The sequence below is a fragment of the Lonchura striata genome, chromosome 3 (genome assembly GCF_050655825.1).
Source record: "Lonchura striata isolate lonStrDom1 chromosome 3, ASM5065582v1, whole genome shotgun sequence".
NCBI lineage: Eukaryota > Metazoa > Chordata > Aves > Passeriformes > Estrildidae > Lonchura > Lonchura striata.
The window spans coordinates 88,687,821-88,702,992 of record NC_140705.1 but is presented as its reverse complement, the minus strand read 5'-3'; the positions used below and the strand labels follow the sequence as shown (position 1 = coordinate 88,702,992).

The 15,172-nt window shown below is 39.1% G+C and overlaps 1 protein-coding gene across 36 annotated transcripts in view; it reads right to left on the bottom strand.

Moving 5' to 3' along the window:
* Positions 1 to 15,172, bottom strand: part of LOC110469084 (uncharacterized) — a 455,123-nt gene that overhangs the window by 410,549 nt on the left and 29,402 nt on the right. For 4 of the 36 annotated variants that reach the window (XR_014953913.1, XR_014953927.1, XR_014953915.1 and 1 more), the window contains exon 1: positions 1 to 15,172. This exon is cut by the window's left edge and continues 28,605 nt beyond it. The exons of the other annotated variants lie outside the window; for them this stretch is intronic. The gene's annotated coding sequence lies outside the window, so the exon portion shown is untranslated. 36 annotated transcript variants of the gene reach the window in all.

Genomic DNA, 15,172 nt, shown 5'->3' with positions numbered 1-15,172 from the left:
AGACGAGGCATCATAAAAACATGAAACATTTGTTCTCTGTTTTTTAAAATTATGTTTCCTTACAAATATCTTCCTACCTTAGAGAGCATTTCAAGCATCTCCATTTCCTTTCTGCATGTACAGACACTGAAGCTACAGTGTAAATGTTGAGCATTTACCTAAAGCATTGCTAAAAATAATTATTCCTCCCAAATAACTCACTCCTACTGGACATATACTTCCAGTAGCTTTCAGAAGAAGACTTTTCTGCAAATCTTCTTCTCAGACCTATCTTATTACTCCAACACAGGGTAAATGAAAGTTGGAATATACTTCCCAAGTCCATTAAAATTATGGCATTAACCAATCATATTTTAGCATGCCAAGAGGAAATAGAGGCAAGCAAATTCCCAACTTGGAAAGATTTTTTTCCCCCCACACTAGTCACAAAGCCTTAAAAAATTATAGAACTGCATCTTTCAAACTGTTTCAAAATGTGCTATAAAAGTATTGTAACACATAAGAAAAGCATTTATTTAAGGCAGAGCCTTTCATGTCAGTGTTCCTTCTCAAAACCAATAGATCCTCCTTTAGATATCACAGTGATAAAATAACTATATGATATTTCTCAATTTAATATGGACAAGAATTCAGGAAAAATGTTTTTTGTGTTCTTGTTATTAAATCCATGTTAAATGTATTATGTGCTATATGTCATTTCCCACCAGCTCTGCCATTAACTCCATACCAGCTGGTGCTCACTGCACTAAACTCTAATATAATGAGCTCAGATATTGCTCACAATTCCAGAGTTAAGCTGAAAACATCCTCCAAGTATAGAAATAAGTCTGATTTTTCACCTAGCAAGAAGATAAAGTTAACACCTGTCTTAATTTGAAATTGTCAGGGGTTTGAAATATATATAAACATATACATCTACAAAAGCAACCAAGAAAAATCATAGTTGAAACAACTCCAAATTTCATGTTTGTCACATGAATTACCACAAGAAATTATTTTACCGTGGTTGTGCCTTTCTGACTTGCGCCAGATGGTCCCTGTAGTGTTAAAAGTTCAAAACCCCAAAGGAAAAGCTCTGCATGGTTATTGGCTTTCAATACAGTTTCTGTATCTTGTGATTTTAACATTGTTTTAGGATGTGATGCTATTACTGGATGCAACACAGGAAAGTCTTTAATGTTAATTAATCCTCCTCACACTTGGCTCTCTCAGCTGCTTCTCCAAAGGAGACAAATGCTACAAGTACAGTGTCTGCAACACAGCCAGGGCAGGAAATCTGGAGTGTGTCTGGACACCACAGCCCCCACCCAGGACAAAGGTCAGAGACAAAAGGAGGTACCCAGCAATCCAGGGAGCTCCCATCAAACCTGGGGGTACAAACCCAGGAACAGCAGCCCCCACACCCAGACCCACAGGTGGCAGCTCTGGCACAGTGACACTTGTGACTGTCACATGTATTTCTCCTAAAGGACAATTCCTCATGCCCTAAGAGACAGCATTCAGCATTAATCTCCCTCTGATATCATTGTCCCTCTCAATCTTCCAGTCCTCCTCTTGGGATCCATAATCACCAAAAGGGACCATAGACAAATGAGGATCACCCAGTACAGGGCTCTCCTTGAGGCCCTGACAGAGCAATGGGCTTACACATTAAACACTCTGATTGCAGACACAGCTTCTTGTTTCAAGTTTTCTTCACCTTGGGACAATAATTTCAAAACAGACTACATGTGAAGCTATGTGTCTTGCCAAGATCCAGCCCCACAAGGCCCCATGGATTTTGGGAAACCACTGCTGTTGGAGAGAGCGTGACTGCTGGTGGGAAGAAGCGTTGGTCCCCAAGAGAAGAGTTTATGAGAGTAGGAGAAGTTATAGTGCATTTAGGGTGGGAAATAAATTTTTGATGAGTCTAAAATGATACATCTGTGCATAAGTATAGACACATGCATACACTGAAGTGTGAGTCTGTAAAATAAACAGCTGCATTTTCCTCTGGATGGAAACCCAAATTTCCATCGTCCTCAGTCTTAGTACATGGAGTATTTGGTTAAATATTTTTAAAGCAGCTACTGATTTTGCATCCCTCAAACTTTAGAGACACAATGGGAAATGCTATTAATGCACCGGATTTTTGAGCAGGGGTCAGGACTTTCAGGGAAATGGCATTTTTTGAGAGCATCCCAAACCTGAAGGCATTGCACCCATTTGCCATATCTTCAGTTCCACAGGGCTCAGGTTACTCTGATAGTTTCCAGCACCTCTGGGCAATCCCAGGGTACTTAAACTCCCATCACAAATCTCAAGCATTCAACTTCTTGCTTCTTATCCATCATGATGAACTTGGTAAGACTCTCTCTAAATCCCTCCATCAGGTTCCTTGGCATCATCACTAGAAATTAAGGCACTTTGCCCTTTCTTTGATGGAACTCTGCCTCTCCCCCATCCATCTACTGCTATTTCCATGCATCACTACCAGAGAGGGAACTCTGAGAGCTTTGGCAACTCCCAGACTGCAAGGCCACAATCTCCTCTCTCAATCCCCTCCTTTAGATTCCTCTCTGAGGCAATGTTTATAAATAATCACAGAATTCTTTACCAGATGGGTGGAATCTGGCCTTTACTACACAGACATATATAAAATAGTTCTTTAAAATGCAATGTGCATAAAAATATAATGTAAGGAAGGTCCATAAGGAGAAAGAATATGTTTTATTTAAATAGCTGATAGAGTCTGAAGAAATGGACACGCTCACTTCTTGGCTATATCATCCCGTTTGGTAAATAAGATTACCTAATCCTTCCATCCCTCACATCCAGAGGGAAGCTACAGCAACCATCCTCCTGGAAAAATGTGCATTTTACTGCACCCTCCTCCTAAACCAGCAAGCTGCCAGTTATGCTCCTGCCACAAAAAGAATCTACAGCAGGAAACAGTTCTTCACACACAAGACACCCAACTTCCACTTTGCTTTAAAAATCTGGATGTGCCTGAAGTAACTCAGGGGAAAAAATATGACAGGAGTCTTGATAGTGGGTAAGCATTCGCTAGAGAGAGGGATACAAACATATGAGCACATATTAAAAATATACACCTGCATATTAGCCATGTCCATGCATAGGTGCTCAGCTCGTTACCTGCAGTGACATGTGGGAATATTACAATAATGCTGATGATGAAAGGAGGTATATTATGCTGTGTGGAGAGAGCTATATGCATGTTTTATTTGCTTGAGTTACAGCGAGTTGTGACTGCTTGTGACATTTGGCCATACTGCAGGCTCCAATAAACATAAAACAAAGTCTACACTGCCCCTTTAAAGACATGTTTTCCATTCATTCCATAGGGCTGAAATGTGTTCTAATGCTTCTGAAGGGTTTTAATAAATATGAGTATGTATAAAATGCTGCTGATGACTCAATTGCTAAATCACTTGTAACAGCTATAGCGCTGTGATCTCTTCTGAAATAAATTATGTCATGGTGATTACCTAAGAAAAGTGCATTTCTCATATGATATTGTATGTTGCATTATAGATTAAATTGGGGCACAGTGTGCATTTATTCTACAGCCTGCATTTAGTGCAGGTGGACACACCATCACAGAGATATACGGGTGTCATTTCTGTGACACCACAGGCACAGCTGGGGGAAGGATACACCAACACTTTTTGGATTCCTCTGCCAAATTTCCTCATTTCATCAGTCACCATTTCCTCTTCCTAGAACTGAACAAGGCTTTAAGAAAAAACAGAGGTTTCGCCTCTCCATTTCATCCAGTGCATTATCACTGTAACATTAATCTTTCTGGAATGGATTTCATTTTATCTGCTTGCATTTCATGGCTAGGTAAAAGTATAAAAAAATGCACTTTTATTTTCCAATGGAACATTAGCACCTAACATTAGTAAGGGTAAAAGAAAGCTCTTATTCTAAATAAATTTAACAGACATGCTGCCATCAGAGAAAGGGCCATAATATTTTCACATTAACTGATGATTTTTTCCTAATAATATGTTCTATGCCAATAGGATAAAGAGCTGCTGATTCAGGAAAGGACACTTTCTACCCAAAGAAAGTACAATATATTTTTATTATTAGAAGTCCCAGTGAGCAATTTTCCTTAAAACAATGCGCCATAATTTATACACATTTTTAGGGTGGTATTTTATACATGTAATAGGGCACTGACAAGGTCCAACTGAATATAATATAGAAGTCACTAAAACACAATAGGAGCCTTTTGGAGGGTTACAAAATGAAAATACATGAATAGTAATTAAAAGGACTGTAGAAGATTAAATATGTTACAGTGGGGTTCCTCTGACTATGTTCAGCTCAAATGCTAAGGACCATGAACAACATAACCCCATCTTTTTAACTTCACAAACCCAATTTCAAATACTTCATTAAACTTTCCAAACACTGGCAAAAAACTTTTATCAACTTTATGTGTTAAAAATGAGGCTTTTTGTGGCAGGCCTCTGCAGATCAGTATAAATTCAATCCAATTTTAAGCCCAGTAACAATGTGGGCAGTCTCAGACTATTACTTTCAATGGGATGGAGTCCCTAAGGATGACATAGACTTAGTCCCATTGAAAGTAATGGGGTAAGCAATCACATGCCATTACTTTCAAGGAGACTCAGTCTATACTATCCATAATAACATGGTAATATAAATCTGGACTGACTCATCAGCATGAAGAATGAAAATGTAAAAGAATGGCAAAGCGGCAAACGTGCACCCTGAGACAAAAAACAGCCCCTTGGTTTCTCTGCATCCATAACTCATCAGTGGGGAAACTTTATTACAGGAGAGGCACAGAACAGCCTAAAAAGGCACACAATGCAAGGTGAAGCAGGAAAACCAAGAGGAGGTTTCAGCAACGAAGAATTCTGTTAGTCTCCACTGCGCCTCTTCTCCTCTTTATTTTTTTTTAACAAATTGTTCTGGTCTTTTAAGTTCTCCATTTAATTTTTTTTACGTTTCCTAAATCCAGCAATATGAAAAATATTTGTTCATGGAAACTGTCTCTCCATAAAGCCATTTAGTTTTCATTTTTTCTCCTCAGTGTACAATACAGACAGCTACAAATAGCTTCTGCAATCTTCCCCTCTGCAAATCAAAGACATTAATAATATATTAAAAGGCTAGATAATTCTGAGCAGGTGGACAGGGTGGTGATTGATCCATTACTGTGCAAATACCTTGGTAATGGATTGTAAAAACTTAAGATCCACAAAACAAAGAGATAACAAAGCCCCACTATTAAGACAGACACATTTATGGCTAGTAAATTTTTTACAGATTAATAGAAAAGACTGACTCAAATCTTCCCCTTGATCTAAGAATAATGCTCAGGTTAGCAAGGCTCAGGAGTAACAGTCATTGGTAAGAAGTAAAGCAGAAGCCCTGCCCTGTACCTAGAGGGTAGATAAGATGACTTATTTCCATGAGGAATTTGCCACAGGTTCAGTAAAACAGCCAAAAGCATTTCCATAATATTCACACACCACAATAAATCCCTTTGTTGATCTGCTAATATCTTGACTAAAAAATAGCCCTAAAAAGAACACTAGTTTGCATATAAGCCAACTTTTTTTTTTTTTAAATTTCCTGGGCAGTTAAAAATGTGCATATTAACATTTATATATATATACATACATGCATTAGAACATTTCCTCCCCAGTGGAGTGATGGAAAAGAAGTTCTCTGGCTACTGAGCAGTAATCAAGAATATTGAATCTTTGCATTCCATAAATTTCTTCAAGGATAAGAGCTGGAATAAATCACAGGCACCCTAAAAGTTTGGGTAAGAGTCCTAAATCATTCAGTCATGGAAATGTTTGCTAGAGAATTACTAGCAAACATGGAACTCTTTGCTAGAGAATGACTGCGACACAATGAATCAGAGTTTAGTGGTTGTCAAGTTATAATTGTCAAGGAAAACCCTAATACTGCTGAAACCAGAATGGATTTTGACATATTGGACAGGGGCACAAATGATGTTTTCAAACTAAACTCTGTCACCAAAATAAAACAAATACAAAATTTGCAGAAATATGATATTAAATCACATTATATGAAAATGTAAGTACATAAAAAATAATATTTAACAATTATCTGAATGTAGTTCTTTGAACAGGAGGTAAATTAGATTATACCTTAGGCATAAAAAGCCTTCATAGAAGGTTTGTTGCAAGAACTAAATCCTACACTTTTTATCCCATAATAAATATTTCACTGGCAGGCTACTTCACCTGTGGGCTCATTGAATCTTTTAGCAGAGCCTCAGCAAATGCCAGGTTTTGGGAAATGCCCAAATCCCTGCAGTTAAACGGGATTCTTACAGAAATACCTGGAGCTTTGGCTGGTGCCAGTTCACCAGCTGGTGAAGTTCCTGGAAGTGCAGAAGTAGGCTAGTTCTGCAAAGGGTACAGGGAAAGACTTATAATCACAGCAATTTCTTCAGTAGAATATTGTTATTCTGGTAACATTTTCATACACCGACGGGTTTATCTGCTCTTTCCAACATAGAGAAAATGCTGCTTTGTGCATTTCATAATCCTGCAGATTTAACCAGTTGCTGCCTTTCCTCCTTGTGATTCCAGCCAGACTGAGCACCACAGCAGCAGCTTACAAAATATAATGAAGAAAGACCAAATGGTTTAAAAAATCTCAAGATATCTCCCTTCTTTCTATACATCTTTACATTGCAGTCTTTCTCCTTTCTCTTTCTTTTAAGCAGTCATTTCCCTTTCTTAAAAAAGCAAAAATCTTTAAAAGACAGAACAGAAGAAAAAAGCTCCTTTAAAAGGAAAGGATAAAAAAATGGACTGTGACCCTTAAAAATAATTTAAACATTTTTTCAGAGAGGAAAATAAAATCTCACCATATCAAGTATTAGAATTAGAACACAACCAGTTGTAACTTTGAACAGCACCTGTTTACTCAAGTCTCTAAAAGTGCACGTGTAAAACACAGACCTTAATAGAACAATATAATTCTGTTCCTAAAATATTATTCTGTCTGTTTTTGCACCTGCATCTTGGTAAACAATTTTTAAGCTATGAAAAAAAACCTCTGATGGGCAGGATCATATTTATAGGAACAATTTGTACTGAATGTGTTTGTGCACGGCAAAGAATAGAAATATTTTTTAAATTAAACTATTGTGCTCTAAGTAATTAAATGTTATGTATAATTTCATAAACAATAAATTATAATAACAGAGGTAGCATAATGAAAACTGCCAGCTTGTTTAGCAAACATGCTATAGCATATATATAGTACAGCACAGCTTAATATACAGGTCCTAGGAATGCATACACATTTCTTGATGATTTTAGTAATTTATTTGTGATAATTTCTGGTTTCAAAACATGCTGCCACGTTCAAAGGATGGTTATATTTGATTAGAATTTAATATGTCCTTGGGTTTTAGCATTTGATCCCACACTCAGATCTATGGGCAGAAACAGCAGCAGGCACTGTACATCATCTAATATTATCCACCACAGTCGTGTGGAGTAACCAATTTTACAACACCCAGGCACTACACCCAGGAGTATTCAGACAGGATTGAGCCTTTAGACCTCTCTTGCACCTGCTGACAACACTCACTTCCTACATGGTTACATCATATTGAAATGAAACAGGTTGCAGTGCAAATCTTTTTTTTTGTCACTTTTGACAGAAGTCCAAGTTATTCACATATTTTTGGAGTAGATTTGAAGTACAGTAAAAATAAAGATTAGGGTGTTCTTTGTGGTTTTCATATTTTAAGTTCACAAAAAAACTATGCAGTAAATAAATCATTGATACATTAAGAATGATTACCACAGTGTAAAGTGGAATGTTGAATTACCTTGGATATATTACCCACAATGCTTCTCAAGGCAGCAGCTAATTAGCAGGAGAAAGGTCACACAAAAAAATAATGTGATTAGAAGAGGTTGAAAGAAAAAAAAAATGGCCACATATTTGGACATAGCCCAAATTTCCTTTTTGCCACTGTAACTGAAAACCATTGCTTCAATATTTAATGAAATGCTTATGTTGCAGCACCTGGTCACATTGTCAGCAGCGCCTAAGCACTGCCTCCCCTGTGGGTCATTACTGCAGCCATCTGAACGGGGGCAAACTGTTCATCGACTACAATAATGCCACTCTTTAAGAATCTACAGCTACAAAACAGCAGGAGACAGAGTTACTTTGGCTCTGATCTTGGGAAAAATGGCTGGGGGCAAAATGCTGTTTCCTACCATCAGAGAGTGTACAGTTAGTAATAATTCTGTAAGTCAAAGCCCAGGCACCAGCCCCAGCTTGGCTGCCCTGCTCTGCTTTTCCTCCCTTTGCAGAAACCTCACAGCTCCTGGTGAGAGATCCCTGTCAACAGGAAAACAGTAGTTCACAGTCCCCTGCTAATGATCCAATGCATCAATAGCTCAAACAATCACAACAAGCAGATGTCCTAAGTTAATATAGACTTTCCTGGGATTTTACTTGTGAAACATTGCTTTAAAAGGCATTAGTCTTTTGTCCTCACTAGAGATCTGCTAAATCCTGGCACCAATTCCTTGGGTATGTGAACCCCAGCCTAATGGAATTTAATTACTTTAGTGGTATTAATCATCTGTACAGTAGAGCAAAGAGTATTTTATTACCACTTTTAAGGGTTATCGGCACATTTATTTCAAATGAACTGTCAAACTGCATTACGTGGAAGGCATGCCAGGTTTGAATCCTGCAGCACAGGTGAAAAGACATTTGCTGCTTCAAATTCTTGGATATGATGAGGATACCTCTGCCTCTCGCAAGAAACAGAAGCAGTTTATCTAAAATTAAAAACAAACCATCTTTGGTTTTAATGATCTCTTTTTGCTCATGTTGGTTTTTATCAACTTCTAATCTCCGAGCTGGGAAGGGTGCTCTTTTCTGAGGAGAACAGAAACACCAGTTGGTACCAAATAACCTGTGACACTATTACAGGATTAGTTACACAAGAGCAATACCAGTCTTGTCCATTATCCAGCAACAAGCGCTGGCTCAGTAACATGACGTTTTTCTAATTCACTTAAAAACATCAAATCCTCTGCATTCATACACATGGAAAAGTGTGTCTGCACTCAGCGTAGCTTCTACCCTTGCTCTGAAAAAAACTACACATGCCTAAAAGGTGTTCACCAAGTCACCAGTATCTTCCTTTTCTCTTTGCTGGGCATGTGGCAGCATATTTTACATGCTGCAAAATTGCAACTAAAATCTAACAAAAATTAATACCTATTGAAAGATTTATTTTATTTTATTTTATTTTATTTTATTTTATTTTATTTTATTTTATTTTATTTTATTTATCCCTTTGGTGGGAAGGTTTTTTTTGTCCTGTCCCCAGACTCTTCATAGGTTTTAGACTTGTCCTATACCTGCTTTAAGCACATTGTTTTGCACTCATCGTCTTTCAGACATTCTGCACTGAGCAGCAAATGAGAGCAATTTGTGACACAAGATACTACGACATGTGGGAAAGACACATAATTAGTGTCAGAATGAATGCATTTGCTTTTTAAAGCCTATTTGTCCTAGGATTTCAAATGAATCAAGCTGCTATGTCTCTCTCAACAGCTCCATACTGCTGTATAATGAATTAAAAGATAGTGTTGCTAAAATGTAAAAGCTTCAGGAATAAAAACTGTATGCATCTCAAAACCAGGGATGAGAGGATCTTAAAAGGCTCTAAACTCTAATGTAGCCTATTTTAAAGCCTTCCAAAAAACTAACCCATTTTGCTAAACAGAGAATTCTCAAGTGAAATCATCCCTTCCCGTGACAGATTACTACAAATTTACAAAGCTACTTTGAGTCTTGTCTTTTTAAAAGGAAAAACCTCAGATTTCCATCATCTTTGCCCCATGTCTCAGTCAGGTTCTCCTCCCCAGCTCTCTGCATGCAGCAGTGCACACAGAGCACATATCAGTGTCCTGTTCAGACCCTTCTCTCAAATAAACCTTCCTTCTCTCTTGACAGATACACATTCTCATCTGCCTCTGTTTCCTTCCCCTGCTATCCAGATATTCACAACCATTATCTGCCAGGCACTATCAGTGACACTGTTGTGCCTGTGTCTCCCAGCCAGGGACAGCTGGGACCATCCAAGTAGAGGAAAAAGAGCACCTCAGACTTCTTGCCCCTTCTCTGCATTGACTTCACCGAGTGTGACTCTTTTCAAGACCATGACCCAATACTTTGCCTTTCTGTATTTTAAATATCTTCAGTGGATTAAAAAAACAGAAATGTGGTGCTCACCAGTCCCACTCAGTGACCCTAAAAATGAGTTGGGAAGTGGATTTGAGGGACCTGAGGCAGCATTTTTCTTCCAGGCACTTGTAATCTGGATTCATTAACTGAAGTTGGTTGTAGCTAAAAAATAACTCTTTAACAGCACACGAGGTTCTCCTAAAATTAGCATTCTGAGTAAGCCCAAATAGCCAGGCTTTGATCAGGGGAATAGCGCTCAGTTAAGTAGGGGAAGAGGGAGTAAGTAGAGCATTTCTGCAGCTATCTTGGTGCTGCTGGTGCTGAACATACCCTGAGTGAACAAGAGCAATGCCCAGCAGGTCACAGGCCCATCTGACAACCCTGTGGCCAAGGTGTCGGTTTTAAAGCACTGCCCACAGGAAGGCCCTGCAGATCCAGGTGGCACATCCTGCATCCCAGACCCACCAAACAGCCTTCTGCTCCCCCACAGCAGCCCAGAGTTCCTCACTGCAAAGGTGCCGTGTATTTGCCAGCCCCAGGCAGCTACACATCCAGCCAGCCGACCTCATCAGCTAATAGGAGAGACCCATTTTTAAATGCCACTTTATGATTAGGTAACAGAACAAACACACACACACGTGTTCCTGCGAGATAAATGTCTTGGAAGCAGGCGGAGATACAAGGCACAGCCAGATGCCTTCAGTGACCCTGAAAGAATGTTATCTTAATGTAATGCACACCTTTGACTGCCTTGTTGTGTTTAATGCATAAAGTAGCCTCAGACACAGGTTCAAGAAGAGTTGTGAGATATCCCACACAGTGGGTACAGCTCTGAACTAGCAAATACTTCATTTCAATATTTACAAAGATATTGCTGGACTCTGCATAGTTTTATCACTTTATCTGAAGCATCCCGTGTATCACAGCTCAGGCCCTGCTGCTGTGCTCACACAAGCAAATCTCAGAGTCTCCTAAGGCATTTTGCTTATGGAAAGAGTGCAGAGTCAGAATTAATTTAGGAAAGAAAAAGTAATACATACTGCACCTTAAAGTGAAGATTCAATTTTTAAAATAAGGAAGTAATTTATCAGTAAAGCAGCATGAAAATTATGCAGTTGCTCCAGTTTTGTTCTGATTAAAGCCAAAAGGAGTCTAGTAAAATGTGGCAGAATTGGACCCAAGTCTGATATGATTTGAGACCAATTTTCTCTTGTAGCAGTTACTGGAAAGAAGAAAACCTGCTTTTTTCCAGGAAAAAGGCATGTTTCTTGCCTTGTTCTTAGCATTTTATCTTCACCCCAGTAAGTTTCTGGCCATCACTTTTGGCATCCATGGGGTTGCCCAAGCTAAATGCAGGAAATTATAACTGTGAAGTTCAAAGTCCAGCTCTATTAGCTTTCAAAGGAGCTGCTAAAAGCAGGCGTCTGATGCGCCAGGAGTGGCAAGACTTGCATATAAACTGAGTCTTACAGGAATGAGCAGTCGTGGAAGTCAATGGGATTACTCACAGTGCAGGAAGTTAAACATGTGCATCCATTTCGGGGAGCCTCATGCAGAGTACAAACACCCTTAATGCTGTGCATTGCTGAACTTCCTTGCAGCATTTCCAAGCTGGCAGAGGTGGTCTTTCACTAAAACTCCAGAGTGGGGCCAAAGTTGGATTTTGTACAGCTTAGCCTAACCCATGGATGCTTTTCAAAGGGACCCAAAAGAGCTGATGCATGCAATTAGCTGGGAGTTGGGGGCGCTTGTCTTTCCAAGCCAGTCTGTCCCTTCTGGTTCAGGTTTAGGAGGGCTTTGTTAATGCACAATTAGTAGTTCTTACAGGCCTCTCCCCTCAGTAATGAGACAAAGCAGTACAGAGGATCTGACTGGAAAAGCTTTACCCGAACATTGTTATCATCATTTTAGTGCTCTTTGACTGACACCAGAACAGAGCTGGGTGACCTCCCACAAAACAATCTGGGTTCACCACAAATAATTGACCCTGAAGTTTAACTCCAACAAATAGTAACCATGTTTTTAGACAGGGCAGTGTTAAATTGACACAACATCAAGCCTGCAGTTTCCTCCACAGAAGAGGGGTTCCTGAAACAACGCAGATGCCCAGTGGGAACAGTTCTGCAGACATAACCATGCCTGGAATTCCCAGGGAGTTCAGGGAACAGGTCCCTGAGGATGTACCAGGGTACAAACAGCTTTGGGAAAACAACTACAGACTAAAATCCTACCACATTCCCCAGATGCAGCACCCAAGTGACCTTTTGATTACTCAATTCAATTAGTTGTGCAAGAAAATCACAGTCAAGTGACCTCTCAGCATGTCAGAGGCTCCTTTTAGACTGAACTGCAGGATGTCCATACAAATATTTGCCAGGCCAACAACAAACTCCAAAAGGCTCTATCCCTGGAAGTGTTCAAGGCCAGGCTGGACAGGGCTTGGAGCAACCTGGTCTAGTGGAAGGTGTCCCTGCCCATGACATGGGGTTGGAATGAGATTGTTCTTCCAATGGGGCTGTCAGCCCCATTTAGATTTTGCCAGAAATAAACTATTCTTAATCAAGATATCTAATGATTTTTAAGAAACTCCAAACCTGAAATGCTTATAGTTAATTGAATCCAAAGTAATATTTATATAATATTAGAGAGAAAATAATTTTTCAAGAAAACAAACAGGTGAAAAAAAAATCTAGTGAGATTTTTCAATTTTTAATTACAGTTAAATAAGGAGTGATAAATTAGAAATGCTTTTATATTCTTCACAGAATTTGAAATTATTCTAAAGTTAAGTCACATTATGTAGTAATGAACCCTCATCATCTTCAAGATATTATGCTGGAAAATTCCTTATCACCTGCCAACTGGAAAAGAACATTCTCATTCACACCACAGCCACTGTACTGACTGAAAACATTTAGACTGAATTTCAACAGCCAGGTTCTGTTCAGGACTTCTAATTATTTTTAGCAGGTGAATTTGTTTTCTAATGCAAAAAGGTATCAAGGATATGTGACTATTCTAATTTGTAGGAAATAGTGTCAGACCCCAGGCTAGTTCTGCACCTGGACACAGCCACAGTCTTGATGGAAAATGGTTAAAACAAAAATCAGACCAGTGTACTCACAAACCCAGCTGGCCTTTGCAAGGGGAACTAGGAAATGCTTCTTGAAGTTGTCGCTTCATCATGGAGAACCCCAAGAGGTGACATCTCACATTTCCTATTGGACAGCAGACAGGACAAGAATTCTTGGATGCCCTGGGCATACTCCCTGGTGAGGAGCCCAAGGAGATCCTGGTTCCTCAGAAAAACTAAAGGCTCAGACATGCAATCATGGAGATAAATGCAGATAAATTACTTTGTGAGTAAAGGAAGTATAGAAAAAAACAACTGACCAATCATCCCCAAAAAACACCAGCACTGGAAATGTGATTTCCTGAGATTACCTGGATACATTGCCTCAGTGTCTGCACCTCCAAAGCACTGCACAGTTTTGAGCACCCATACTGGGAATTTATGAGCACAATCCAGTGATTTACCTTTAACCAACCTTAACTACACAATTCCTCCCACACTTGCATGACTTCATGTCAAAGAAGGAGAAGGAAGGCAGGCCTTCACCCCTTCACACCTGCCAGGAGCAGGTGGGACTCCACCTCGCATTCCCAACACAGTCCCATCCAGTTCAGAAGACAAATTGAAGCTTTTCAACTTGGTTCACCATAACGAGGAATCAAATAGTGTCTGTCCTTAGTGGTCTGACAAGCCATGACTCTCCCGTGAGGGCTTCTGATCGAGAAGAGACTAAATCAAGCCCAGTGCATCTCTGTCACACCTCACTCACTTCAAACCACAACTCCAAACCTCAGGAAGCTCACTCCATATGCTACCCTACAGAGAATCGTCCTTCATGCTTTTATGCAAGCCCGTAGGCATCCAATGCACTTAGTCATACAATTAAGTGTGATTTTTTCCCTGAAACCAAGCTTGATTGGTGAAAATGCAAATAACTTTGAAAATTGCATTTCTGTGCAACAGATGTTATTCTTACTGTGTTCAAATACTTCGTTGAAATATAAAGCCTAATTTTCTCTGGAAAAAGAAAGAAACATAACAGCTTCTAACAACAGCAAACTGTGATAATGAAAGTTCCGTAGCATGCGTCACTGGATTCCATTTTGGAACTGTGCAATGCACAGTGGTTTTGCCTCATGATTACCACAGAATGAATGTCACCACTTGATTTTATTATTATATTAAGACCCCAGTTACATACAAATTCCAATCCATGACTGAAGACCTGCAGATGGGATATGACCACCTTTATTCTTGCTCTCTTAATGATCTTTAAGAGAGTTGCATCTCTCCATAGTAATGCAGGTTATCTGCAAAGACCAACTTCTCTATCAGACACCATTTCTTTTGAAATGTTACAAAAAATTGTCTGCCTAGGGTTTATCTTATTTTAATTCTTTGAATAAGTATAAAGAGAATGGCAATGAAAATCCAGAGAAACATAGGGAAAACAATCCTTCTTTGTCATATCTCCTTTCCATGTTTGCATGTCACTGTTGGGCTGGGAAAACCTGGCCAAAGCTACTTGGTGCAGACGAACACTCAGGACTTCAGATGTGAAAGTTGGTTTGAAAAGACAGAAGTTGACAGTCTATACAATCAGTTATTTACAGATCTAATTGAAATTGCTGATACAAGCAGCCTGTCACACTGTATCAAGAAACTTCACTCTTAACAAAAATCAATAACAAATAAATAAGATTAAAGTTTAATATGTACTGTAGTAACAGTAACAAAGCATCAGTAATTTACAAGCAAGACACTGCTTTTGCCAGATTCCATCTCTGGATTTTGTACCACGTATGGAGTTCTTTAAATAACTGTGCTTGAAAGAAAAAAAAA